Source organism: Delphinapterus leucas, chromosome 5 (genome assembly GCF_059928025.1).
Source record: "Delphinapterus leucas isolate spDelLeu-1000000601 "Yukka" chromosome 5, BTC_Dleu_Yukka2, whole genome shotgun sequence".
NCBI classification, from domain to species: Eukaryota; Metazoa; Chordata; class Mammalia; order Artiodactyla; family Monodontidae; genus Delphinapterus; species Delphinapterus leucas.
In genome coordinates, this window is record NC_143133.1 from 94,927,376 (window position 1) to 94,942,710 (window position 15,335).

The following is a 15,335-nucleotide window of genomic DNA, read 5'->3' on the forward strand; positions in this document are numbered from 1 at the left end:
TTCTTCAATTTGTTAATATGGTGTATCACATTGATTGATTTGCATATATTGAAGAATCCTTGCATCCCTGGGATAAATCCCACTTGATCATGGTATATGATCCTTTTAATGTGTTGTTGGAATCTGTTTGCTAGTATTTTGTTCAGGATTTTTCCATCTACTTTCCTCAGTAATATTGGTCTGTAAGTTTCTTTTTTTGTAATATCTTTGTCTGGTTTTGGTAACAGGGTGATGGTGGTCTCATAGAATGAGTTCGGGAGTGTTCCTTCCTCTGCAATATTTTGCAAGAGTTTGAGAACGATGGGTGTTAGCTCTTCTCTAAATGTTTGATAGAATTCACCTGTGAAGCCATCTGGTCCTGCACATTTGTTTGTAGGAATATTTTTAATCACAGTTTCAATTTCATTACTTGTGATTGGTCTGTTCATATTTTCTGTTTCTTCCTGGTTTAGTATTGGAAGGTTATGCCTTTCTGAGAATTTGTCCATTTCTTCCAGGTTGTCCATTTTATTGACATAGAGTTGCAAGTAGCAGTCTCTTAGGATGCTTTGTATTTCTGCAGTGTCCATTGTAACTTCTCCTTTTCATTTCTAATTTTATTGATTTGAGTCCTCTCCCTCTTTTTCTTGATGAGTCTGGCTAATGGTTTATCAGTTTTGTTTATCTTCTCAAAGAACCAGCTTTAAGATAGCCTCATCCACCAGAGGGCAGAGAGCAGAAGCAAGCAGAACTACAATCCTGCAGCCTGTAGAACAAAAACCACATTCACAGAAAGACAGACAAGATGAAAAGGCAGAGGGCTATGTACCAGATGAAGGAACAAGATAAAACCCCAGAAAAATCGACTAAGCGAAGTGGAGATATGCAACCTTCCAGAAAAAGAATTCAGAATAATGATAGTGAAGATGATCAAGGACTTCGGAAAAGAATGGAGGCAAAGATCGAGAAGTTGCAAGAAATGTTTAACAAAGACCGAGGAGAATTAAAGAACAAACAAACAGAGATGAACAATACAATAACTGAAATGAAAACTACACTAGAAGGAATCAATAGAAGAATAACTGAGGCAGAAGAACGGATAAGTGACTAGGAAGACAGAATGTTGGAATTCACTGCTGCAGAACACAATAAAGAAAAAAGAACGAAAAGAAATGAAGACAGCCTAAGAGACCTCTAGGACAACATTAAACGCACCAACAATCGCATTATAGGGGTCCCAGAAGGAGAAGAGAGAGAGAAAGGACCCAAGAAAATATTTGAAGAGATTATAATTGAAAAATTCCCTAACATGGGAAAGGAAATAGCCACCCAAGTCCAGGAAGTGCAGAGAGTCAAATACAGGATAAACCCAAGGAGAAACACACGGAGACACATAGTAATCAAATTGGCAAAAATTAAAGACAAAGAAAAATTATTGAAAGCAGCAAGGCAAAAACAACAAATAACATACAAGGGAACTCCCATAAGCTTAACAGCTGATTTCCCAGCAGAAACTCTACAAGCCAGAAGGGAGTGGCATGATATACTTAAAGTGATGAAAGGGAAAAACCTACAACCAAGATTACTCTACCCAGCAAGGGTCTCATTCAGATTTGATGGAGAAATCAAAAACTTTACAGACAAGCAAAAGCTAAGAGAATTCAGCCCCACCAAACCAGCTCTACAACAAATGCTAAAGGAACTTCTCTAAATGGGAAACACAAGAGAAGAAAAGGACCTACAAAAACAAACCCAAAACAATTAAGAAAATGGTAATAGGAACATATATATCAATAATTACCTTAAATGTGAATGGATTAAATGCTCCAACCAAAAGACACAGGTTTGCTAAATGGATTCAAGAACAAGACCCATATATATGCTGTCCACAAGAGACCCACTCAGACCTAAGGACACATACAGACTGAAAATGAGGGGATGGAAAAAGATATTCCGTACAAATGGAAATCAAAAGAAAGCTGGAGTAGCAATACTGATATCAGATAAAATAGACTTTAAAATAAAGAATATTACAAGAGACAAGGAAGGACACTACATAATGATCAAGGGATCAATCCAAGAAGAAGATATAACAATTATAAATATATATGCACCCAACGTAGGAGCACCTCAATGCATAAGGCCACTGCTAACAGTTATAAAAGAGGAAATCAACTGTAACACAATAATAGTGGGGAACTTTAATAACACCTCACTTACACCAATGGACAGATCACCCAAAATGAAAATAAATAAGGAAACAGAAGCTCTAAATGACACAATAGGCCAGATAGATTTAATTGATATTTATAGGACATTCCATCCAAAAACAGCAGACTACATTTTCTTCTCAAGTGTGCACAAAACATTCTCCAGGATAGATCACATCTTGGGTCACAAATCAAGCCTCAGTAAATTTAAGAAAATTGAAATCATATCAAGCATCTTTTCTGACCACAACCTATGAGATTAGAAATGATTTACAGGGGAAAAAATGTAAAAAATACAAACATGTGGAGGCTAAACAATACGTTACTAAATAACCAAGAGATCACTGAAGAAATCAAAGAGGAAATCAAAAAATACCTAGAGACAAATGGCAATGAAAACAAGATGATCCAAAACCTATGGGATGCAGCAAAAGCCGTTCTAAGAGGGAAGTTCATAGCTATACAAGCCTACCTCAAGAAACAAGAAAAATCTCAAATAAAAAATCTAACTGTACACCTAAAGGAAATAGAGTTAGAAGAACGAACAAAACCCAAAGTTAGCAGAAGGAAAGAAATCATAAAGTTCAGAGCAGAAATAAATGAAATAGAAACAAAGAAAACAATAGCCAAGATAAATAAAACTAAAACCTGGTTCTTTGAGAAGATAAAATTGATAAACTATTAGCCAGACTCATCAAGAAAAAGAGGGAGAGGACTCAAATCAATAAAATTTGAAATGAAAAAGGAGAAGTTACAACACACACCGCAGAAATACAAAGCATCCTAAGGGACTACTACAAGCAACTCTATGCCAATACAATGGACAACCTGGAAGAAATGGACAAATTCTTAGAAAGGTATAACCTTCCAAGGCTGAACCAAGAAGAAGTAGAAAATATGAACAGACCAATCACAAGTAATGAAATTGAAACTGTGATTAAAAATCTTCCAACAAACAAAAGTCCAGGACCAGATGGCTTCACAGGTGAATTCTATCAAACATTTAGAGAAGAGCTAACACCCATCCTTCTCAAACTCTTCCAAAAATTTGCAGAGGAAGGAACACTCCCGAACTCATTCTATGAGGCCACCATCACCCTGATACCAAAACCAAAGATACTACAAAAAAAGAAACTTACAGACCAGTATCACTGAGGAAAGTAGATGGAAAAATCCTGAACAAAATACTAGCAAGCAGATTCCAACAACACATTAAAAGGATCATACACCATGATCAAGTGGGATTTATCCCCGGGATGCAAGGATTCTTCAATATATGCAAATCAATCAATGTGGTACACCATATTAACAAAGTGAAGAATAAAAACCATATGATCATCTCAATAGATGCAGAAAAAACTTTTGACAAAATTCAACACCAATTTATGATAAAAACTCTCCAGAAAGTGGGCATAGAGGGAACCTACCTCAACATAATAAAGGCCATATATGACAAACCCACAGCAAACATTATTCTCAATGGTGAAAAACTGAAAGCATTTCCTCTAAGATCAGGAACAAGACAAGGATGTCCACTCGCACTGCTATTGTTCAATATAGATTTGGAATTCCTACACTTGGCAATCAGAGAAGAAAAAGAAACAAAAGGAATACAATTAGAAAAGAAGAAGTAAAATTGTCACTGTTTGCCGATGACATGATACTATACATAGAGAATCCTAAAGATGCCACCAGAAAACTACTAGAGGTAATTAATGAATTTGGTAAAGTTGCAGGATACAAAATTAATGCACAGAAATCTCTTGCATTCCTATACACTAATGATGAAAAATCTGAAAGAGAAATTAAGGAAACACTCTCATTTACCATTGGAACAAAAAGAATAAAATACCTAGGAATAAACCTACCTAGGGAGACAAAAGACCTGTATACAGAGAACTATCAGACACTGTTGAAAGAAATTTAAGATCATACCAACAGATGGAGAAATATTCATGTTCTTGGATTGGAAGAATCAATATTGTGAAAATGACTGTACTACCCAAAGCAATCTGCAGACTCAATGCAATCCCTATCAAATTACCAATGGTAATTTTTACGGAACTAGAACAAAAAATCTTAAAATTTGTATGGAGACACAAAAGACCCCAAATAACAAAAGCAGTCTTGAGGGAAAAAATCGGAGCTGGGGGAATCAGACTCCCTGACTTCAGACTATACTACAAAGCTACAGTAATCAAGACAATATGTTGCTGGCACAAAAACAGAAACATACATCAGTGGAACAAGATAGAAAGCCCAGAGGTTAACCCATCACCTATGGTCAACTAATCTATGACAAAGGAGGCAAGGATATACAATGGAGAAAAGACAGTCTCTTCAATAAGTGGTGCTAGGAAAACTGGACAGCTACATGTAAAAGAATGAAATTAGAACACTCCCTAACACCATACACAAAAATAAACTCAAAATGGATTAGAGACCTAAATATAAGACCGGACACTATAAAACTCTTAGAGGAAAACCAAGGAAGAACACTCTTTGACATAAATCACTGCAAGTTCTTTTTTGATCCACCTCCTAGAGTAATGGAAATAAAAAGAAAAATAAACAGATGGGACCTAATGAAACTTAGAAGCTTTTGCACAGCAAAGGAAACCATAAACACGATGAAAAGACAACCCTCAGAATGGGAGTAAATATTAGCAAATGAATCAATGGACAAAGGATTAATCTCCAAAATATATAAACAGCACATGCAGCTCAATATTAGAAAACAAAAAAAAAAAACAATCAAAAATGGGCAGCAGACCTAAATAGACATTTCTCCAAAGAAGACATACAGATGGCCAAGAGGTACATGAAAAGATGCTCAACATCACTAATTATTAGAGAAATGCAAATCAAAACTACAATGAGGTATCACCTCACACCGGTTAGAATGGGCATCATCAGAAAATCTACAAACAACAAATGCTGGAGAGGATGTGGAGAAAAGGGAACCCTCTTGCACTGTTGGTGGGAATGTAAACTGATACAGCCACTATGGAGAACAGTATGGAGGTTCCTTAAAAGAGTAAAAATAGTATTACCACATGATCCAGCAATCCCACTACTGAGCATATACCCAGAGTAAACCACAATTTAAAAAGACACATGCACCTCAAAGTTAATTGCAGCACTATTTACAATAGCCAGGTCATGGAAGCAACGTAAAGGCACATAAACAGATGAATGGATAAAGAAGATGTGGAACATATATTCAATGGAATTTACTCAGCCATAAAAAGGAATGAAATTGGGTTATTTGTTGAGACATGGATGGATCTAGAGACTGTCATACAGAGTGAAGTAAGTCAGAAAGAGAAAAACAAATATCGTATATTAACCCATATATGTGGAACCTAGAAAAATGGTACAGATGAACTGGTTTGCAGGGAAGAAATAGAGACACAGATGTAGAGAACAAACGTATGGACACCAAGGTGGGAAAGCCACAGGGGGGTTGGGAGTGGTGGTGTGATGAATTGGGTGATTGGGATTGACATGTATACACTGTTGTGTATAAAATTGATGACTAATAAGAACCTGCTGTATAAAAAAAAAGGAAAAACCTATTTATTAAAAAATTATTAAAAAATAATAAGAAATAAACAAACAAAAAAAACTTTAAAAAGTTTTAAAATTTTTTTCTAAAAAGCACCAGCTTTTAGTTTTATTTATCTTTGCTACTGTTTTCTTTGTTTCTATTTCATTTATTTCTGCTCTGATCTTTATGATTTCTTTCCTTCTACTAACTTTTGGTTTTGTTTGTTTTTCTTTCTTTAGTTCCTTTAGGTGTAAGGTTAGATTATTTATTTGAGATTTTTCTTGTTTCTCGAGGTAGGATTTTATTGCTATGAACTTCCCTCTTAGAACCACTTTTGCTGCATCCCATAGGTTTTGGGTTGTCATGTTTTCATTTTCATTTGTTTCTAGGTATTTTTTTGGTTTCCTCTTTGATTTCTTCAGTGATCTCTTGGTTATTTAGTAATGTATTGTTTCGCCTCCATGTGTTTGTGTTTTTGACGTTTTTTTCCCTGTAATTGATTTCTAATCTCATAGTGTTGTGGTCGGAAAAGATGCTTGATATGATTTCAGTTTTCTTAAATTTACTGAGGCTTGATTTGTGACCCAAGATGTGATCTATTGTGGAGAAAGTTCTGTGTGAACTTAAGAAGTAAGTGTAATCTGCTGTTTTCAGATGGATGTTTTATAGATGTTAGCATTTCCCTTATGTATTGAGGTGCTCTCATGTTGGGTGCATATATATTTATAATTATTATATCATCTTCTTGGGTTGATTCCTTGATCATTATGTAGTGTCCTTCCTTATTTCTTGTAACATTCTTTATATTAAAAGTATTAAAGTCTAATTTATCTGATAGGAGTATTCTACTCCAGCTTTCTTTTGATTTCCATTTGCATGGAATATCTTTTTCCATCCCCTCACTTTCAGCCTGTATGTGTCCCTAGGTCTGAAGTAGGTCTCTTGTGGACAGCATATGTATGGGTCTTTTTTTTGTATCCATTCAGTGAGCCTGTGACTTTTGGTTGGAGGGTTTAATCCATTCACATTTAAGGTAATAATCAATATGTGTGTTCTATTACCATTTTCTTAGTTGTTTTGGGTTTGTTTTTGTAGGTCCTTTTCTTCTCTTGCTTTTCCCACTTAGAGAAGTTCCTTTAGCATTTGTTGTAGAGCTGGTTTGGTGGGGCTGAATTCTCTTAGCTTTTGCTTGTCTGTAAAGCTTTTGATTTCTCCATCGAATCTGAATGAGATCCTTGCAGGGTAGAGTAATCTTGGTTTTAGGTTCTTCCCTTTTATCACTTTAAGTATATTGTGCCACTCCCTTCTGGCTTGTAGAGTTTCTGCTGAGAAATCAGCTGTTAACCTTATGGGAGTTCCCTTGTATGTTATTTGTCATTTTTCCCTCGTTGCTTTTAATAATTTTTCTTTGTCTTTAATTTTTGTCAACCTGATTCCAATGTGTCTCAGTGTGTTTATCCTTGGGTTTATCCTGCCTGGGACTCTCTGCCCTTCCTGGACATCAGTGGCTATTTCCTTTCCCATGTTAGGGAAATTTTTGACTGTAATCTCTTCAAATATTTTCTTGGGTCCTTTCTCTTTCCCTTCTCCTTCTGGGACCCCTATAATGTGAACATTCACGTGTTTAATGTTGTCTCAGAGGTCTCTTAGACTGTCTTCATTTCTTTTCATTCTTTTTCTTTATTCTTTTCCACAGCAGTGAATTCCACCATTCTGTCTTCCAGGTCACTTATCCGTTCTTCTGCCTCAGCTATTCTGCTGCTGATTCCTTCTAGTGTATTTTTAATTTCAGTTATTGTAATATTCATGTCTGTTTGTTTGTTCTTTAACTCTTCTAGGTGTTTGTTCTTTAATTCTTCCAGGTCTTTGTTAAATATTTCTTGCTTTGCTTCCATTCTTTTTCCAAGGTCCTGAATCATATTCACTATAATTATTCTGAATTTTTTTTCTGGAAGATTGCCTATCTCCACTTCATTTAGTTGTTTTTCTGGGGTTTTATCTTGTTCCTTCATCTGATACATAGCCCTCTGCCTTTTCATCTTGTCTATCTTTCTGTGAATGTGGTTTTCATTCCACAGGCTGCAGGATTGTAGTTCTTTTTTCTGCGTCTGCCCTCTTGTGGATGAGGCTATCTAAGGGGCCTGTGCAAGCTTGCTGATGGGAGGGACGAGTGTTGGGTAGAGCTGGGTGTTGCTCTCATGGGCAGAGCTCAGTAAAATTTTAATCCCCTTTTCTGCTGATGGGTGGGGCTGAGTTCCCTCCCTCTTTGGCCTGAGGCGACCCAGCCTTGGAGAATAGAGGCTCCTCAGTGGGGCCAATGGCAGACTCCAAGAAGGCTTATGCCACAGAGCACCTCCCAGAATCTCCACCGCCAGTGTCCCTGTCCTTGTGGTGAGCCACTGCCACCCCTTGCCTCTGCAAGAGACCCTCCAACACCAGCAGGTAGGTCTGGTTCAGTCTCCCCTGTGGTCACTGCTCCTTCCCCTGGGTCCTGATCTGCACACTACTTTGTGTGTGCCCTCCAAGAGTGGAGTCTCTGTTTCCCCCAGTCCTATGGAAGTCCTGCAATCAAATTCTGCTAGACTTCAAAGTCTGATTCTCTTGGAATTCCTCCTCCCATTGCCAGACCCCCAGTTTGGGAAGTCTGAGGTGGGGCTCAGAACCTTCACTCCAGTGGGTGGATTTCTGTGGTGTAATTGTTCTCCAGTTTGTTAGTCACCCACCCAGTGGTTATGGGATTTGATTTTACCGTGATTGCACCCCTCCTACTGTCTCTTTGCAGCTTCTCCTTTGTCTTTTGATTTGGGGTATCTTTTTTGGTGAGTTCCTGTGTCTTCCTGTCAATGATTTTTCAGCAGTTAGTTGTGATTCTAGAGCTCTCACAAGAGGAAATGAGCACACGTCCTTCTACTCTGCCATCTTGAACCAATCTCCACACCTCATTTTGTTGTGCTTTGCAGCTATTGCATTTTTTACAAATATAAGTTTTATGGCAACAGTGCACCCACCATGTCAATTAACACCATTTTCCCAACAGCATATGCTCACTTCGTGTCTCTGTATCACAGTTTTGTAATTCTCCCAATATATCAAACTTTTTCATTATTTTTATATTTGTTATGGTGATCTGTGATCAGTTGTTTTTGATGTTACTGTTGCAAAAAGATTATGACTTGCCGAAGGCTTAGATGCATGATAGCATTTTTTTCTTTTTTTTGGTGGTATGCGGGCCTCTCACTGTTGTGGCCTCTCCATTGTGGAGCACAGGCTCCAGATGCGCAGGCTCAGTGGCCATGGCTCACGGGCCCAGCCGCTCCATGGCATGTGGGATCTTCCCGGACCGGGGCACGAACCCATGTCCCCTGCATTGGCAGGTGGACTCTCAACCACTGTGCCACCAGGGAAGTCCCATGATAGCATTTTTAGACAAAAAAAAATTTTTTTTAAATCCTACTACTTTATTTATTTATCTTTTATTGAAGTATAGTTGATTTACAATGTTGTGTTAGTTTTAGGTATACAACAAAGTGTTTCAAGTTGTTTTTTCTGATTATATTCCATTATAGTTCATTACAAGATATTGAATATAGTTTGCTGTGCTATACAATAAATTCTTGTTCCTCATCTATTTTATGTATAGTAGTTGTATGTGTTAGTGCCATACTCCTAATTTGCCCCTGTCCTTTCCCTCTCCCCTTTGGTAACCATAAGTTTGTTTTCTACGTCTCTGAGTCTGTTTGTTTTGTATGTCGATTCATTTTTATTCTTTTTCTAGATTCCACATATAAATGGTATCATATAGTATTTGTATTTTCTGATTTATTTCACTAAGTATAATATTCTCTGAGACCATCCATGTTGCTGCAAATGGCAATATTTCATTCTCTTTTATGGCTGAGTAATATTCCATTGTATATATATATATATGTACCACATCTTAAGCCAGTCATCTGCTGATGCACACTTGGGTTGTTTCCCTGTCTTGGCTATTGTAAATAGTGCTGCTATGAACATTAGCAAAAAGTATTTTTAAATTAAGGTATGTACATTATTTTATGCACACTTTGAAGACACACTTTTTGAAGACATGCTATTGCACAGTTAATAGAATACAGTATAGTATAAACATAACTTTTATATGCATTGGGAAATCAGAAAATTTATATAACTTGCTTTATTGTGGTATTTGCTTTATTTTGATGGTCTGGAACCAGACTTGAAATATCTCTGAGCTATACCTGTATATAGGACATTATGGTAGTGGATTATTGAATTATATTTACACATAAACATGCCATCTATGTATACATATTATAAATAATCAGTGGATATTATTATGCTTCAAATAAATTGAGATTATTTCAATATTTTGGTATAATTTCATATAAAGCATTACACTATAACCAGGTCATCATGATTTACTAGACTCTTAGGAATTCTCAGTCAAAGATAAGTCTTTTAAATGAATTTATTGGCAAAGACAAAGTGAGAAAACCTAAATCTTTGGTGAGATGATATTGAAAGTTCCTACCTTTTTGGATAGAGGAGACTATGGAATGTTACAAAGCATCTTTCATTTTGACAGCTGTTGCCCCACTGGGACACCCTGACCTCAGAATTCAAATCACATGTCTGTCTGCAGATGTGTCAGGGATAAGAAATCCTCAGTGTTGGTGTTGTCCATGACCATATATCATTGGTCTGCATAGCTGAAGGAGAGATTTTTCCTAGTGGTCCAACAAAGAACCTAAAATTCCAGAGAAATTGGGGAATGGAAAAGGGAGAAGTTTACCTCTGTTTATTATCCAGAAGGCAGATTTCTAGTTCTATCACAGTTACATAGAAAAAAAATTAAAATCAAATACAAAGAACTTTTCCTAGATGTTCTTATCATAACACTTATTTTCATAAGTGTTCTTATCATCACCCTTATTTTGGTTGTAATTATAAAGCTAATTTACCTTTAGTGAAGACAAATAGTATACAAAAGTATAAAGAAAATTAAAATCATCCAAAATTTTATCACTCCAAGATATTACTGTTATTATTTTGATATTTCCTTCTGGTATCCCTTTAGTTGTGAAGATATATAATTAGCAATAGCAAAATTGATATTAATATAGGTACACATAAATATGTAGATCCTAATACAGGTTTTTTCAAAATTTGAATCATGCTGTCATACAAGATTATTTCAACTGCTCTAGTAAATTCTTTTTTAGAGCACAGATCTTCCTCAACTTATAATGTGGTTATATCCCCATAAACCAATTGTAAATTAAAAATATTGTAATTGAAAATGCATCAATACACCTAACCTACCAAACATTATGGCTTATCCTAGCCTACCTTAAACTGCTCAAACATTTAACACAGGGGCCCCCAACCCCTGAGCCACGCAGCAGGAGGTGAGTGGCAGGCAAGGAAGCAAAGCTTCACCAGTATTTACAGCCACTCCCCATTGTTTACATTACTGCCTGAGCTCCGCCTCCTGTCAGATCGGTGGCAGCATTAGATTCTCATAGGAGTGCAAACCCTACTGTGAACTTCACCTATGAGGGATCTAGGTGGTGTGCTCCTTATGAGAATCTAATGCCTGATGTGAGCTGGAACTGAGGCAGTGATGCTAGCACTGGGGAGTGGCTGCAAATACAGATTAACATTAGCAGAGAGGTTTGACTGCACAGAGACCATAATAAATCAATTGCTTGCAGACTCATATCAAAACCCTATCAGTGAGTGGCAAGTGAAAACAAGCTCAGGGCTCCCACTGATTCTGCATTATGCTGAGTTGTATAATTATTTCATTATATATTACAATGTAATAATAATAATAGAAATAAAGTGCACAATACATGTAATGCACTTGAATCATCCTGAAACCATCACCCCACCCTGGTCTGTGGAAAGATTGTCTTCCACAAAACCGGCCCCTGGTGCCAAAAAGGTTGGGGACTGCTGATTTAACAGTAGCCTGCAGTTGGGCAAAATCATCTATCAGAGAGCCTATTTTATGATAAAGTGTCAAGTATCTCACATAATTTATTGAATACTATACTGAAAATGAAAAATAATGGTTGTATGGGTACAGAATGATTGTAAGCATATGGGTGGTTTATCCATATGTACTTGTGACCACATGGCTGACTGGGAGCTGTGGCTGCTGCCACTGCCAATGCCCAGCATTATGAGAGAGTATCATACTGCATATCACCAGCCCAAGAAAAGATCTAAATTCAGAATTCAAAGCACAGTTTCTGCAGAATGAGTATCACTTTCACACAATTATAAAGTCAAAAAATTGTAAGTTAAAGCATCATTAAGCTGGGGACTGTTTGTAATTATTTTATTTGTTGTAAGAAAGTTCCTCAAACATATATCTGAGAGGCATCTATCAGTCAATTCAGTGAAACCCATTAAATAATTTTGATTATCTATAACATACACAGCATCTGTGTACAACATACACAGTGTAACACATAGTCATTAGTCTCAAGAAATTTTTATTACTCCCTGCACTTATACAGGGATTCATAGAAAAATAAAGTTAAACAATTTATACTTAATCAGGAGCATAGAGAAACATTTCTGAATTGCCCAAAAACACATACACTTAGTAGAAACTCTATCACTTTTTATTTGGCAATACACTTCATAGAGGTAATATTATTTCAAAATGATTTGTATGATATACTTGTGTGCTTTAGATTCTACTTTAAGCAATACATGTGCAGTGCAATTAGCTAATTATCTATGGATTTAAAGTAAAATTGAAGGTTTCCCAGTTTCAAGTGTATAGTTTTTGGAAATGTTGCCTTCATTGCTCTCTGCCAAGCATGATGCTAAGTGTTATCTGGCTTAATCCTGAAATTCAATTGGAGGAATGACATGTTTGGTGTGAGGAACCCTGAATCCAAGCAATGCATCTCAGAACATGGTTCAAAGTCAGGTGGGAACAGCTTCAACTATTTTTAGAGTCGTGGAGTGCATATTGGCAAGTCAATGAGTGAGGCCTGCTGCAGTAATGACATAAAGACACCTGCCTCTCTCCACCCCATCCCACCCCAAGGTCCTGGTCAGATTGGCAGGTAGGGTCCTTTTGCTTGGATGCTATGGGGAATGGTTTAAGAAGCTCTACATTGGATAATTTCATCTTTTTGTTTCATACCCTAGTTAAGGGGATGCTCTTTTCCCCCTCATTTTCCTTGAAGGACTTTTCCTTGGGCTTTGCCTTTCCTCACAATTGGTGTGGTAATATCTGGAGAAACCTATATTGGCGACCAGGCCAAGATAAAAGGAACAAGGAGGCTGTTCAGCATGTTTTTTATAGGCCTTAAGTCAACCTGGTCTAGGAAAGCCATCCATGGTTCAGCCTAGCTCTCAAGGTAATGCACTGGAATTTGGGACAAAAGCCTAATAATAAAAATCATCCACGTATACATCTTAGTGAGAAGAAGTGAATCGTTTGATATGCAGTAAAACCGATATTGATCCTCAGGGAAGCCGGTGAGGTGATATGTGTCATAAGAAGCAAACATGAGTATCTTAAGCCTTTGTCACAGGCGATAAAAACCATCTACTGAATATGAGGAAGAAAGCATTGTACGGTGGGAGATGAATACAAAATGGTTTTGCAATGTGATAGGCTGTTGTTAGAATATCCAGCTTTATGATATTTTAAAAGTATGTGTGAGATAATGAAATTCTACATGAGTTTGTAATAAAGACATGATCAAAATTGTATAAGTTAAAACAATTTTTAAAAGACACAGTACTCCCACTCCCTATACTTTATAAATTAAAGTTCCCCATTTCTTGAAATTAGGAAAAACTGGAAATGCTTAATTACACTAAAAGAGCACTCCTTGGTTACAATGCAAACCTATGTACTACTTGCCAACCAACTTTCATCATTTCAATTATTTGATCATTTCAGTCCATCAACTTAATTGTAACTATATTTGAATCTAGTCCATTCAGTGAAAAAAGCCAGGAATAAAGGAAAACAGCTATTAAACCAAACTTACTGGTGAGTTTGCCCATAGATAAGGACTGCTATCTAATTCCTGCTCTTCAACAGAGACTGCTGGGCTGCTTTCCATTGTTCCTTCTAATCACTAAAATAGTTTTTAACCAGAAAATATATCTTTTTTAAAAGACTAGAATTCTAAAGACTTGGATGTACACGGCAGTAATGTTCTTAGTACTCAAAGAAAATCTCCTGACAGTGTTTTTACTCTGAATCTCTCTCACCCAGAAAGGTTCCCAAAAATACATCAAGTTCACCAGGAGAAACCTGCCAGGAAGCTTAAGGGAGCTCATGCCCCATCACCTTGTTGCTGCAGTGGGGAAACGGTTCTTTTAGTTACTGTTAGCTTTCAATGCAGTTTCCCTGTGGCAAAGGGCTCGTCCTTGCAATTTTACATCATGCTTTTTCACCTTGAGATTAACAGGCAAATGCAAAATGGTTTCAAACTTTGCTTCAGGGAGCCTGAAGGGTCTTGTTCATTGGTGTTGGAACTTCTCAGTTCTCACAAACGCTTCTACTACTTTTTCAGTGGTCCCCAATAATCACTGTTAGCGAGTGCGTAATGAACTCTGGTGTTTCAGTTGAGACACTTTACATCTGTATATGACGACGACTTGACTGCAGGTAGTGGACAAATCCTGCGGGTTACATTTATCAACGCTGTGAAAACAGCCGCAAAACACAGTCAAGTACGCTTAATTTATTTTGCTGATAGGATGTCCCATAGAGTTTAAACTTTAAGAATATTTTTTTGAGTTCAAGTTTTGTTCTCCACCGCTTCTTTGTTTAATATTCTGAGAATATGGGTTTAGCGTGACATTCCTACCTGCTTAAGTAACAAGGTTTGGGAAAAATTAGTGGAGAAGTGATCCAAGATAGAGTTGCTCCCATGCCAGGATTTTATTTTTCCATACTTTGCTTTGGTGATGCACCTGCCCCTACACATTAGAGTCAGGAGAGAGAAAGCATTTCTTTAAGAGCTGATTCTCATTACATCTCCAGATTAAAATGACCTTTGGAAGTAAGTGTGCAAGCCAAATTGCGTTGTTGGTATTGGTGTACTATACCTTGTGTACTATCGCTAAGGTTGTTCAAATTGTCAATTGACATATTTGCTGAAGCAGTTTGCAAGTTTATTGAAGTTATCTTTAGGTGTTAATGCTCACCTCTTTCATCACCACTTTACTCTTGTGCATGATCTATACCAAAAATATAACTCTGGATCTAATGCAAATGTTTGAAAATGCATTTTAAATTTACACACATTAACATGCATGTGTGCGCACAAACACACATCTGAACTCACATTCTGTCCTAGTCCCACCTGATTTGAGCCCTCAGGTAATGAGAGTCATGCCCTGATGCTGACATTATGACCCAAACTTCTGGAAAGTCTCATAGCATGGTAAAGGCTTTTTACTCTACCAAATATATACGCAACTTCATTAATTCTCACAATTCTCCCCAATTTTCCAAATGCAAAACCTGTAAACACATACTTAAAACATACGTCTAGAGTGGTGGCTGTGAATTTAAATCCAAATCTATTTTACCAATTGACTTTATA

At 36.9% G+C, this 15,335-nt stretch overlaps 1 non-coding gene across 1 annotated transcript in view; it reads left to right on the plus strand.

Moving 5' to 3' along the window:
• The first annotated feature begins 7,890 nt into the window (after positions 1–7,890).
• The window catches only part of CFAP299 (cilia and flagella associated protein 299), a 61,285-nt gene continuing 53,840 nt past the window's right edge, over positions 7,891–15,335 (plus strand). The window contains exon 1 of the transcript XR_016393342.1: positions 7,891–8,181. This is a non-coding gene — a transcript (cilia and flagella associated protein 299). The remainder of the gene's footprint in view (positions 8,182–15,335) is intronic.